Below are 12,799 nucleotides of genomic sequence, written 5' to 3'. Positions count from 1 at the left end.
TCAACAAAAAATCTGAAGATGTACTTAAGGTCTGCAAGAATTTGGAAAAATCATTGATGCACAATGGAAACAGATATTGATGCTGAAGATCTGTGCTGTGAACTTATAGCAATAGCTTGAAGACATCCAAAGTCTTTGCCACCACAAGAGTCGGTTATGCATGGTCGGTTTAGCCTCCTTCATTCCCTGTTTCAGCCAGGATCAAGTTTTTGAAAATGCACGTTACCTCATTCCTTTTTGGCTCAACCCCGTTTCAACCTTAAACGAACTCGGCTTTTCCCATTCCTCTTCTTGCCCGAGTCAAACGGTCTTTCCTAGCTCATACGAGATTCAGAGAGCGAGCATACACTTAACTCACGTTGAGCTTCCTCTCCCCCCTTTCCAAACCCTCTTCTGTTCTGTTTGCTGATAGCCATACAGGGGTGTTAGCCAAATTGCTCGGTTGTGAATATTTATATGGGGAAATTAGCATTCAATAACCAGCTATGGGCATAACCTGCAGGATCTAAACCTATGTCTACGGGAGTCCAAACCATGATTCAAAGAATAAGGCTGAGACAATGGATTTTAGTTTCAAAGGGTTTACTTATTAATAGTATGTGCAGAAGCACTCAAATATCATACACACACCAACATACAGAGTCTAGGAATCAAAGGGAGGAGGAAAGAGACAGTTGCCAATGTGGCAGGCCCACGATGATGGGTTATACTGTACCTGTCTTGGAGCGGAGTTGTCCTGAGTTCCGTAGGCTAAGAGGAATAAAAACGGGGCAGGGGAGGTCCCCTGCGTGTTCGAGCATGGCTGCCCACTCTGACAGAGTGACAGTCAGTATGAAAGGGGAAGACCTAAGGTAACATTATGGACTGTAGGGACCCCAGATATACTGTTTTCTGGGGGCGGGGTGATTGGATTACTCCTTCGTGGTTCCCATGTGACAAAAGGTGACAAAGATCCTAATGATCGGCTGCTGGGATGAGGCAATGGACAATTTGAGTAAACTATCCTGTTTCCATTGGTTTGCGCAATTCCAGGAGAGTCGGGAGTCGCCAGGAGATGAGATTAGCGATCGTACACAATCTGCTACTATCTGTCTCCGGGGCACGTCATTTTGCATAGCCGCAGGAGCGACTCATCGTTGGTATCAGGCTGTCTTCCGATGGACCATCAATCATGCTGATGAGGCTGGGGAGGGGGGGTGTTTGTGCAGACTACGTGCAAGACAGCTCCTTTCGAGATGGCTTCTACTGGAACGGAGGCACACAGGAAAATGGAGTCCCTCTGGTTCGCTGGAGGGTTGACCTGGCCTTGGTTCCTCAGCTGCCGGCATCATGGGATGAATGGGAGCCTTTGTGTCAGTTTCACTGGTGGGCGCGGGAGCCTTCCCCGTAACGTTTGGGGCTAGGCGTGCGTCTGGAACAGCGGAGGCACATATCTGTTTGGGGTTGCCATGACCAGTCCGGGAGATTGGCAATCTGTTTGCTAAAAATTGATTGGCTTCTCTCACAGCCAATTAAGAAGAAGTGTGTAAAGAGGCAGGGATTCAATTGCTTCCTGCTTCCTGGGAGCTCTTTCCGGAAGAAAGAAAGGCTTTTTTAAAACAAGGCTTGGATTTCGCCCCCCACCCTTCTTTCAAATGGCTCCATTTTTTGTTTTTTGTTCTTAAAATGCTTTTTTATGCAGCAGTTGGGTCTGGGGGGAAGGAAATATTCTCTCACTAGGTGAGCCTATCACAGACCAGCAATTAAAGGGGTGGGACTTGATTTGAACTTGGGAGACTGCTTTTCTGTATTCATGCCTCCGATTTGCACACAGTATATTCCCTGATCATTCAAGCCAATGCATACAGTTTTCCCCAACCCAGGTTGCTTTGATCCTGGCTGAAACGGGGAATAAAGAAAGGTAAAGTGAGCATGCATAATCGGCCAAGGAGTACTTCTCTGCATACTGCAACAAAAACTCCTGGATAGTGGGCCTAATGTTTCTGAAGCTCTAAGGATCCTTCTCACACTTCCAGTGTCAGTGGCAAGCGGTGAACGCAGTTTCTCAAACCTCAAACTTATAAAAATGTACATACGCTCAATAATGCTCTAAAAGAGACTAGTTGGTTTGGCAACTGTATCAATTGAACGTGCCCAAGCATCATCACTTGACCTGAAGGAATTGGTGACAAAATTTGCAAAGGAAAGACATGCAAAATGAGATTTTGATGTGCCTGAAATTGAAACATTCAAGTGACTTAAATTTTAACATCACAATTCATAGGATTGTTCAAATGATTTGTGATTTGTGTGCTAAAACTGTTTTGTATTTGAGAAAGAACATCAAAGATTGTTGTGTTACTTATTCTCACATTTTTTAAAAAAAATTAGCAATTTCAAGTTTTGTCCTTTTATTTTTCTACAAGACATTTGTTTTTGAAAATTGATTTGCAATGGGGGGGGCGTAAGTAGTTAGGCTTGCCTAGGGTGCGAAAACGCCTGGCACCGGCCCTGCTTGTATTATATATGATTAATAATGTACTGCAAAATTTATTTTACATAATGGTAATAGATATAATACTTGAAAGGTATAAGTAAAAAGTAGAGGGGTTAATGTCTCTTTCCTTTCTTTTTAAAAAATAATTAAAAATGACGATCTAGAGTAAGATAGAAGATACAAAATGATATAGATTCGCACAGAGAAATACATGTTAATTGGCAGACTATGAATGTATTGTTTTGTGTTTTGTATTATGAATGTATGTGGTGTGAATTGTAGTGATTGTTTTGTATTATGTGTTTGATGTTTTTTATCTGAGTTTTCAAAATAAACATTTTTGGTGAAGAAGAGAGTTGGCTTTTATACCCCACTTTGGTGAAGAAGAGAGTTGGCTTTTATACCCCACTTTTCTCTACCTTTAAGTGAAGTGCCTATAAACTTCATTTATAGGGAAATATATATTCTTTTATAGCTATGTATGCTCACACATGTATAAGGTGCTATGCTCAGGCATGAGGGCCAGCATCAGGCACAAACGTATGCTTATGCGCACATATGTAGAGGCAAATGCCCCATGTATAAGGGGTGAAGTATTAATCTTTGGTTCAGATTCACCAGTGTGTGATCACATAGCTAGCATGAGCTGGCAGCCATTTCTGGAAGGTGCCAGTGAGCTCATGTTCACTAGCCTGGTACGGCTAATCGCCCTAATGAGGCCTAAGCAAGTGATTTAAGACACCAGCCATGTCAGATAAGAATGTTAAGTTTCATTTCTTCATTAGCAGATCAGTAGCCATCTATGTAAATGCCTCAAGACCCCACTAATAGGGTATGCTAATAACCCTGTATACTATTCTAATGTGTATTGGTCCTATGTTATACATACGTAACCCTAATACCTGCCCTCTATTCTAAATCTATAAAATATGCTGCCTTTCTTTGTTCTGGTGTGGGAATTGTCCTGCGCTTCATTAAGGGCAATTTGCACCCGCTTCTGTGTATTGGGTCCAATAAAAGAATTGTTTACTCTGATAACCTCTCCTGAATTGCTTTATTGGGACAATTGAAGGTAATCCAGGCATTTCATAAGGAGTATCAAAGCGGCTTACTATCACCGTCCCTCCCCCTCCCTACAACAGACACCTTGTGAAGTAGGTGGGGCTGAGAGAGGATTCTGAGGGAGCTGTGACTAGGGTTGCCAACCTCCAGGTACTATCTGGAGATCTCCTGCTATTACAACTGATCTCCAGCCTATAGAGATCAGTTCACCTGGAGAAAATGCCCGCTTTGGCAATTGGTCTCTATGGTATTGACGTCCCTCCCCTCCCCAAACCCCACCCTCCTCAGGCTCCACCCCAAAAACCTCCAGCTAATGGGGAAGAGGGACCTGGCAACCCTATGGAGACCTGTTGTAATTCCGGGAGATCTCCAGGCCCCACCTGGAGGTTGGCAACCCACTGGCGTAATTCAGCTGTGTCTTTATGGCACTTTCCACCACCATGAATATCCACTGGTGGTGTGGGGGGAGTAAACAGACTGATACAACCATCCACAGCAACAAGAACAGGAACTTAACAGAAATAACAAGTTCAGAAATTATGTATCCTATTGTTCCCTATATTGAATTTGAAACTTTTCCAGGAACGTCTCTTTATTTTGCAATAATTTCGCTTCCTGTTCCTCAAACAGGACGCGTTCAGAGAAAAAAAGACACTGCTTAGAGAGTTCCGTTAAACAGGTAAGTGTCTGGGGAAGGATTTAATATGAAACATTTCTCTCTTAATTAGTACCCTCCTTTCAAGTTATTGCTTTAAGCCACTGGTTCCCAACCAGGGGTCCATGGACCCCCAGGGGTCCGCGAGAACTAAATTAAGGTCCGCGAAACAAAGTTATAAACCCATAATAAATTAATATTTTCAATTAAAAGTTCTCTATTATAAAAATATATATATTCAAATATTATTCTAAGTTTAATGTTTAACTAACAGTCATGATTAAAGTTTATTTTCAAATTCTCTGAATTTTTATTTTGAACCTTGGGGTCCCTGCACCGAACAAAAAAGTCCTAGTGGTCCCTGGTCAAAAAAAGGTTGGGAACCACTGCTTTAAGCCATGCAGATCTGAGAACTTTCATTTTTGTTGTGATGGTGTCTGTTTAGGCTAATTGGGTAAGGAGATTGGAAGGGGCTAATCCAGGAGGAAAACAGAGGGCCCAGAACTGTAGGTTAATTGCTGGTAAATGTTGCCCCATCAGCCTGGATGATGTTGATTCATAGGCTCCAAGGACAGCTGAAAAATACTAAGGCTATTGGAAGAGATCATTTGTTGTTTTAAGGCCTGGCCCACTGTGATATGCAGGGAGAAAGTATTTGCAAGATTTCTAATATTGTTCTAAGACTTGAGCAGTCGTATCCTGTAGCCTCACCAAAATAGTTGTTGCCATGGGTCAAGTTAGTCAGTGGGATCTGCTTTGCAAACGTTATTAGTTTAAATGTCATGGAAACCCCAAACGAATCCTGGGAAGTGTGGTTTGGTGAGGAGGCTGTAAATTCACTGTTTGAAATTCATAAAGCCCCACAGAACTACAGTTCCTGGGACTTCCTAGAGAAAAGGAATATTTTTTAATGGAAGCCAAGACCTATCCAGTATCCTCATTCTGCAAATTCAGTAAATCATTGAGTCGGGTCATCTAGTCCAACCCCCTGCACAATGCAGGAAATTCCAAACTACCTCCCCCGCCACACCTCCAGTGACCCCTGCTCCATGCCCAGAAGATGGCCTTTCATGATCTGCCTAAAGTCATAGAATCAGCCTTGCTGACAGAGGCCATCTAGCCTCTGCTTAAAATCCTCCAGGGAAGGAGCACTTACCACCTCTTGAGGAAGTCTGTTCCACTGAGGAACTGCTCTGTTAGAAACTCTTTTGATTTAGTTTCAAGCCACTGGTTCTGGTCCGACCTTCTAGGGCAACAGAAAACAACTCGGCACCCTCCTCTATATGACAGCTCTTCAAGTACTTGAAGATGTTTATCATATCCCCTCTCAGTCTTCTCCTCTTCAGGCTAAACATACCCAGCTCCTTCAGCCTTTCCTCATAGGACCTGGCCTCCAGATAAATAAATTTAAATCCAGCAGCAAGGACAACTGGTCCGCTGCCCTGATTCGCTCCCAAACAAAGGGTTGGGTGTGCACTGGGATTCAGAATTACCCATCGCGGTTTCTCCAGGGAGCTGCAGCCTGAAAACCGAGGACCCTAAAAAGGGAGTCAATCACCCCACAGGATTTTTTTTTTAGAGGCCAGCCATCAGACTGTCTCACCTGTTCAAGGCGCCAAATGATGTAACCCCTCATTTACATAGAGTCCAATGGAGTAAATGAAGACAAGGAGGTTGCATTGAGCTTACGACTTGATTTATTGGCCAAGGAGTCATGCCGGGTGATACCAGGATACAGTCGATAAGCTCTGCACCCTGGTCACACCCAAGGGGGGGGGGCAATGCAAGAGGATTTATAGACATTTCACATTCCAATCAACATACAATATAGCTTGTCACTGCTACGTCATGGTTTCTACCCCGCCTGTGTGACCATTGCTACATCTAGTCAATAGACCTCTATTGTTCCCTAGCAGGCTAAAGCAAAAGCATCAGAAAGGGGGGAATAGGTGGGAGGGAGACTGTTGGAGCGTTCCCTTATCACACATTGGAATGTGAGTGTGCCTGCTTGGTGCTAGAGAGAAGGGGGGGCCACTGGGCAGCGGCCTCTGTGAGTTCTGTTTGTAAGCAGTTTCTACGTGTAGCTTGCGTGTATGTCTGAACGTGGTTACTCAATCACAACACTGCACAACTTGAGTTGCCCTCCAAATCAATGAGGGATGATTCCCCTAGCAACTGTGCATGAGAAGCACCAGGCACAACTGGCATGCATGAACAACCACAGTATAGAAACAATTAGGGTCATTTCCCACTAGATGGGTTTCACAAGGCAAGTACTTTGTGTATGACAGTCGTAGGTTACTTGCATGTTCTCTATTCTTCGTGCACACAGTTTCAGCTCGGGTTGGTGCCACAGCAGCATGAAGAAGCAACTTTTCCCAGTATGGTGTAGTGGTTAAGAGTGGCGGACTCTAATCTGGAGAACCGGGTTCGATTCCCCACTCCTCCACATGAAGCCTGCTGGGTGACCTTGGGCTAGTCACAGCTCTCTCAGAACCCTCTCAGCCCCACCTATCTCACAAGGTGTCTGTTGTGGGGAGGGAAAGGGAAGATTATAGTAAGCCGTTTTGATACCTTTGACACTTCCTTACATGCTAGGAAAAGTTGAGGGCAGCAGCAAAAGAGGAAGACCCAACAAGAGATGGATTGACTCAATAAAGGAAGCAGCCCTCAATTTGCAAGACCTGAGCAAGGCTGTCAAAGACAGGACATTTTGGAGAACATTGATTCATAGGGTCAGTGGTAGAGCCTCTGCTTGGCATGCAGAAGGGTCCCAGGTTCAATCCCTGGCATCTCCAGTTAAAGGGACTAGGCAAGTAAGTGATGTGAAAGACCTCTGCCTGAGACCCTGGAGAACCGCTGCCAGTCTGAGTAGGCAATACTGACTTTGATGGTCTGATTCAGTAGAAGGCAGATTCATGTGTCCACATGTGTGTCCCAGAGACCCCATGCTGTCAACTCCGTACTATGAAAATCAGTCCTGTTTTGCGAAGCAGTCTTGTGGCTTAAATCTATACATGTAAAGGTAGAAGAATCCAGTTCTGACCAAATGTCGTAAGTTAATATTTGAGAATGAAGCATCAAGGGCTAGTTCAAATCCAGTCCTGGGTAGCGGCTGCTGCTGCTGCTCTGCCACTCTGCACCCCCCACCCGAGCTCTGAGCCAATATGCAAATCCAAAGAATATCGGTACTGTTCTTGTCAGGCTTCATAATTGTCAAGAGAGAATCCATCTTGAAGGAGTTTTCCAGCTTAGTTCACTATTCCCTCTCTGCAGGTGCTGGACACCCACACCCTGTCGGTTACTCATCAAGAAAAAGAGTGGGGAGAAACCTCTGATAGGAGACAGAGAAAAAAATGTGCAAAGCACCAGAGGTTACAAGGCGTTTATCACCATCTGATTTCAAGTTTTTAGTTATCGACAGAATATTACACAGATCCTACCAATCTTATAACATGGAAAAATTACTGTTACAAAGGAAGGCCCATTGGATTTTCACTTTAAATACATTGGCTCCATATGGCCTTAATGATCGCGGGGACCTCTATCCTTTTTAATACACTTTGCTCGTGTTTGAGCTTTACACATGGAATATCTCTCTCAGTTTGCTCTGGTCCCTTTAAGGGTGTATTTCCCCACATGCATATAAGCCTGGAGCCGTCTACACTGCATAAGTCAATTGAATTTATGGCTTCATTGCCTCATATTGTAAGTCCTTAAATTGGGTTTGGGAGACTTTCCATTTTATCTTTATGTGCCTGTGTATACTAATTGTTATGTATTTTATTTTACTCATTACAAACGTATGTGTCGTACAGGATAATTACTTCATTTCTGGTGATAGCGACAGTAAGTCCCATGTAACCTGTGGTTAATAAGTTATATGTAATTAATGTGTGTTATTTGTACTAGTTATACTTCTGTTTGTTGTTGAATTTCAAGGTTACAGTCCGAAGAAAGATATTGAAACGGGATACTAGCCAGCAAACCTGTCACTGTTTTATGTTATAATATCAGCACTTTTGTTTTTTGCATCTGCTCATTATTTGTATGCTGTAATACATGTTTGCAGTTTAATTGAACCTTTGATGTTACTATTCTTTTGTAATACTTTGTAGTAGCTAGAAGTGATTAGATAAACGCCGTGTAACCTCTGGTGCTTTGCACATTTTTTTCTCAGTTACTCATCAAGGACATCTTCTCAGGCCTGTTAATTAGCTCACCCAGTTCAGCTTTGAATAGGGGAACTCATTCTCACCCTGGAAAGGTCCGCGGATACGGCCCAGTGATTGGTTCAGGAGGTCAGGAGGTTATGGTCAGCAATTTTCTATAAATGCGGCTAGAGAAAAGAATCTTTATCCTTTTACCTTTTCTCGCCTACTCCTTCTTTCTGCCAAGAAGACATTTGTATTGTGCTCTGGAAACTCTTTGCTTTAAGAACCAATTGCGCTGTGTTAGGACTCCAGTAAGTAAGATAGCTTTGTTATTTTTGGTGCATATCACTGTCACTGTTTTAATATCTTTCTGTCATTGTTTTAATATCTTTCTGTAAATTTCTTCAATAGCCTTCTTTTGCTTTATGGCGTGTGTTGCTCAGGGAATTACTGGAACCAAACCCAGATAAACTTGCTTGTGTCACAGCATTAAGGCAGCCTTGACAATAATACTTTTGAATGGAAAAATGTGGCTGCCGTAGATGTAACCTATCAATTTGGCAGCAAGCAAGATTAGAATCCAGGTCTCCATTGCAAAGGAGACACCTCATTGCTTGGGTGTGTTAAAATGTGTAATAGTTTTACAACAGAGAGGTGATAATGTATGAATTAATATTTGTTCTTTAAAAAAAAATATTTTTTTGCCGTTAAGTCACAGCTGACTTATGACAATCCTGTAAGGTTTTCAAGGCAAGAGACATTTGGAGGTGGTTTGCCATTGGTTGCCTCCTTGTTACGAGTTCTATGAGTTGTGGAAAACTTTCTCTGTTTATCCTTCTGTGTATCTGTGGGGCCCTGGCCAGTATCTCATTGGCCTTTTATGCATGGGTTGTTTCCATCACTGACAATCCCCAAGTACTTCAGTGCTTTGTTTTCATTATGCATGTATTTTCTGACCTTTTGAAATCACCTTGCTCTCCTCTCACATTTTCCCCATGTTTTGTGAATGCTGTTTTACCCTGAGTTAAATGTCTGCCTCAATCCCAAACCAAAAGCTGGTCCTGTGCATGCTTGTCAACTTGGGGGTTTTCTCTGCACACCCATTCTCCCACTTGTCTTTCATCCTCATCCAACCCCTCCCCTTGAAGTTGGAATGCTTTGGGGCAGCTTATTTGGTCAGTTTCACAGCAAGTGTTGGTCAGTTTCACACCCCTGTGCAGAGTGATTTGCGAATTTGACTGTAAATACTGTGCATCGAGAGAGCAACATATCCAACAGAAACAACCCTTGCATAAAAGGCCATTAATGAGTCACTCCCAATCTGCCTGTTCACATGTTAAGCACAAGTTAGGTCAGAAGCAGTTTGCCCTTCTAGTCCCTAGCGGAGCCCAGGGTATTTCCCAGAGGCAAGCAACCCTATCTTGGTTCAGCGGGTCCCTAAACTAATTTGACCTTTGATAAGTGCTTGATCCTTAATGCTCATTAACACCCAGCTATGGAATCAATTTTGTGGCTAGATACCAGCTTTATTTTTTATTTTATTTTTTTGCTGTCAAGTCACAGCTGAATTACAGCAACCCCTTGTGGAGTTTTCAAGGCAAGAGACGTTCAGAGGTGGTTTGCCATTGCCCGCGTCTGTGTTGTGACTCTGGACTTCCTGGGTGGTCTCCCCTGCCAGTACTAACCAGGGCTGACCCTGCTTAATTTCTAAGATCCGACGACATCAGGCCTGGGCTGTCCAGGTCAGGGCACCAGTTTGATACCAAACTGCTATTGCTAGATACGCTCAACTTTATGAAATCACATAGAATTCTCCTCCCCTTTTTTTCCTGGATTCCCTACAAAGGTGATCAGTGGTATAATAAGTTGAAAGAGAACTTTCAAACAGCTTCTTCTTTAAATGTTTTACCATTATATAAAATCAACTAATTACATTAAGTTCTCTGTGTTGTACCTTCTGTCTAAAAGAGCATTAAATTCTATGCCAAAGCATTCAACAGCTGGCCTATCACAAGGATGTGATCACACATTCTGACAGAAGAGCAACAGTGCCATCTACCGGCGAAGAGTTAATTCGCTTTAGCAAGCAGGATGTCTGTTCTTCAAATGTCAAAATAGTTTTCCATTCCTACAACCCTGATCTTGTCAAGGAAAAACAAACCTAGAACCCTGTGAATGACTCATAGAACCCATAGAAACATAGAGCTGGAAGAGACCTCAAGGGTCATGAAGTCCAACCCCCTGCATTACGCAGGAAATTCACAACCACCTCCCCCACCCCCACCGCCCCAGTGATCCCTGCTCTATGCCCAGAGGAAAGCAAAAAACCTCCATGTTCCCTGGACAATCTGGCCTGGAGGAAAATTGCTTCCTGACCCCAAAGTGGCAATCGGCATTACCATGGGCATGTAAGCCAAGCATGGGTTCATCCCTTCCTGCCCTCTCTCTGTTGATCTGCCTAAATTCACAGTGAGTCATAGGATCAGTATTGCTGTCAGATGGACATCTAGCCTCTGCTTAAAAACCTCCAAAGAAGGAGAGCCCACCTCCTCCTGAGGAAACCTGTTCTACTTAGGAAGCTCTAACAGTCAGAAAGTTCTTCCTAATGTTTAGCCAAAAACTCTTTTCATTTAATTTCAACCCATTGCCAAAGCTGTTCTAGGATATCTCAGCTAAAGGAATGTGGAGCTAGGGAGAGAGAAACAGGAGTATGATGGAAAGGTTGAGGACACCTATATGTCCCCATGTCTCACGGCAGACTTGCAAGTACTTTTACCATGCTCTTGTGTGGTGTCGTGGTTAAGAGCGATGGACTCTAATCTGGAGAACTGGGTTCAATTCCCCTCTCCTCCACACAAAGCCTGCTGGGTGATCTTGGGTTAGTCACAGTTCTCTCCAAACTCTCTCAGCCCCACCTACCTCACAAGGTGTCTGTCATGGGGAGAGGAAGGGAATTGTAAGCTGCTTTGAGACTCCTTAAAGGTAGACAAAATTGGGGTATCAAAAACAAACTCTTCTTCCTGTTATTCATATGTATTAATAGGTCAGTTCTAGGTCATGTGTTCAATTGGGCATGGTACTGAAAACAGCATATCATGTCACAAGAGTACATTGAGTTGCAAACTGAGGACACTGATTATAGGGACACATTGGCCAAACTTGTGATCAAGGCTGGACAACCACCAGTCTTGGTGGGCAAAGAACACTGCAGTTCTAGCCATTAGCCTTTATTAGGTGAAATATGCTATGTACTGGGAAATGGAAAGCCAGTTCAGTTTTAGATCAGAGGTTCCAATAACCACTTCACTGGTGTCTGACAAGCAGTGGCGGACTGACATTTTTGGGACCCTGAAGCTTGAACTGTTATGGGGGCCCCTTTGCAACCAGCAACAATAGGGCAACATCCAACAAGGTCCAAAGGGCCTTGCTGCCCTTGCAAGGACCTCAAGGCCCAAATGGCGGAGAACAGGGTGGTATGGTGGAGTCCTTGAGAATGGGCCAGTGAACCCCTTCCCATCAGCAACAAGGTCTGGGTAACTGCTGTTATCTTCTTCAGTGGGGTTGTTCTATGGCAGATGTATTGGTTCATTCTCTAATAGAGAGGTAGAAGGTCAGAGGGTCATGCACGTCAGCATAAAGTGGTGAAAATCAGATTTTTGGTGTTAAAATGCACAAGTGAGATGAGTACAGCCTGAATTGAGAATTCAGATGTCTTGTTATGGTTCCGATTGGCTCTAGCCTAAGGGCTGAGCTATAGAACTATTAAGCCATGCACCAACAAAGGGTTTGATGATCCAGCTGCCAAAATGTAGACTATGAATAGATTCTGGTGAGCTCAGTGAGTCCATACAGCTGGGGGTTTGGGCACTGCAAGCCCTCGAGAAAATGTTGAAATTTAACCAATTACTGGGACATTTTGAGGCCGTATGAAATGGGTATTAGAGCATATTCTGAGGTCAATATTAAGTACTTAAACCCATTGGCTTATTATTCTATCACTAAAATAGCGTTGTTTTAATAACAAACACTAAAAAAAACCTCCATCGATTTTGCTGAAAAATTCACTTATTAAAAAAAAGTTGCTTCGGGGCCTCTCCAGGATTAGGGGCCCTGAAGCTTAAAGCTTCATTTAGTAGATCCACCACTGCTGACCAGTCCTTGCTGTCTCTGTGAGTGGAAAAGCAGGTGTCTGCTTCTCTCTGTGCAGTATTTGTGAATATGAATTGTTTCCTCACAAAGGGCTGTGTACCAAGCAGGAACTGGTTCTTCTGCTTCCCTTATAGAATCATAGAGTTGGAAGGTGCCATACACGGCCATCTAGTCTAACCCCCTGCTCAACGCAGGATCAGCCTAGAGCATCCCTGACCAGTATTTGTCCAGCCTCTGCTCAAAGACTGCCAGTGAGGGGGAACTCACCACCTCCCTAGGTAGCTGATTCCACTGCCAAACAAC

Source organism: Euleptes europaea, chromosome 11, assembly GCF_029931775.1.
Source record: "Euleptes europaea isolate rEulEur1 chromosome 11, rEulEur1.hap1, whole genome shotgun sequence".
Taxonomy (NCBI): domain Eukaryota; kingdom Metazoa; phylum Chordata; class Lepidosauria; order Squamata; family Sphaerodactylidae; genus Euleptes; species Euleptes europaea.
Note: the sequence above shows the minus strand (reverse complement) of the source record.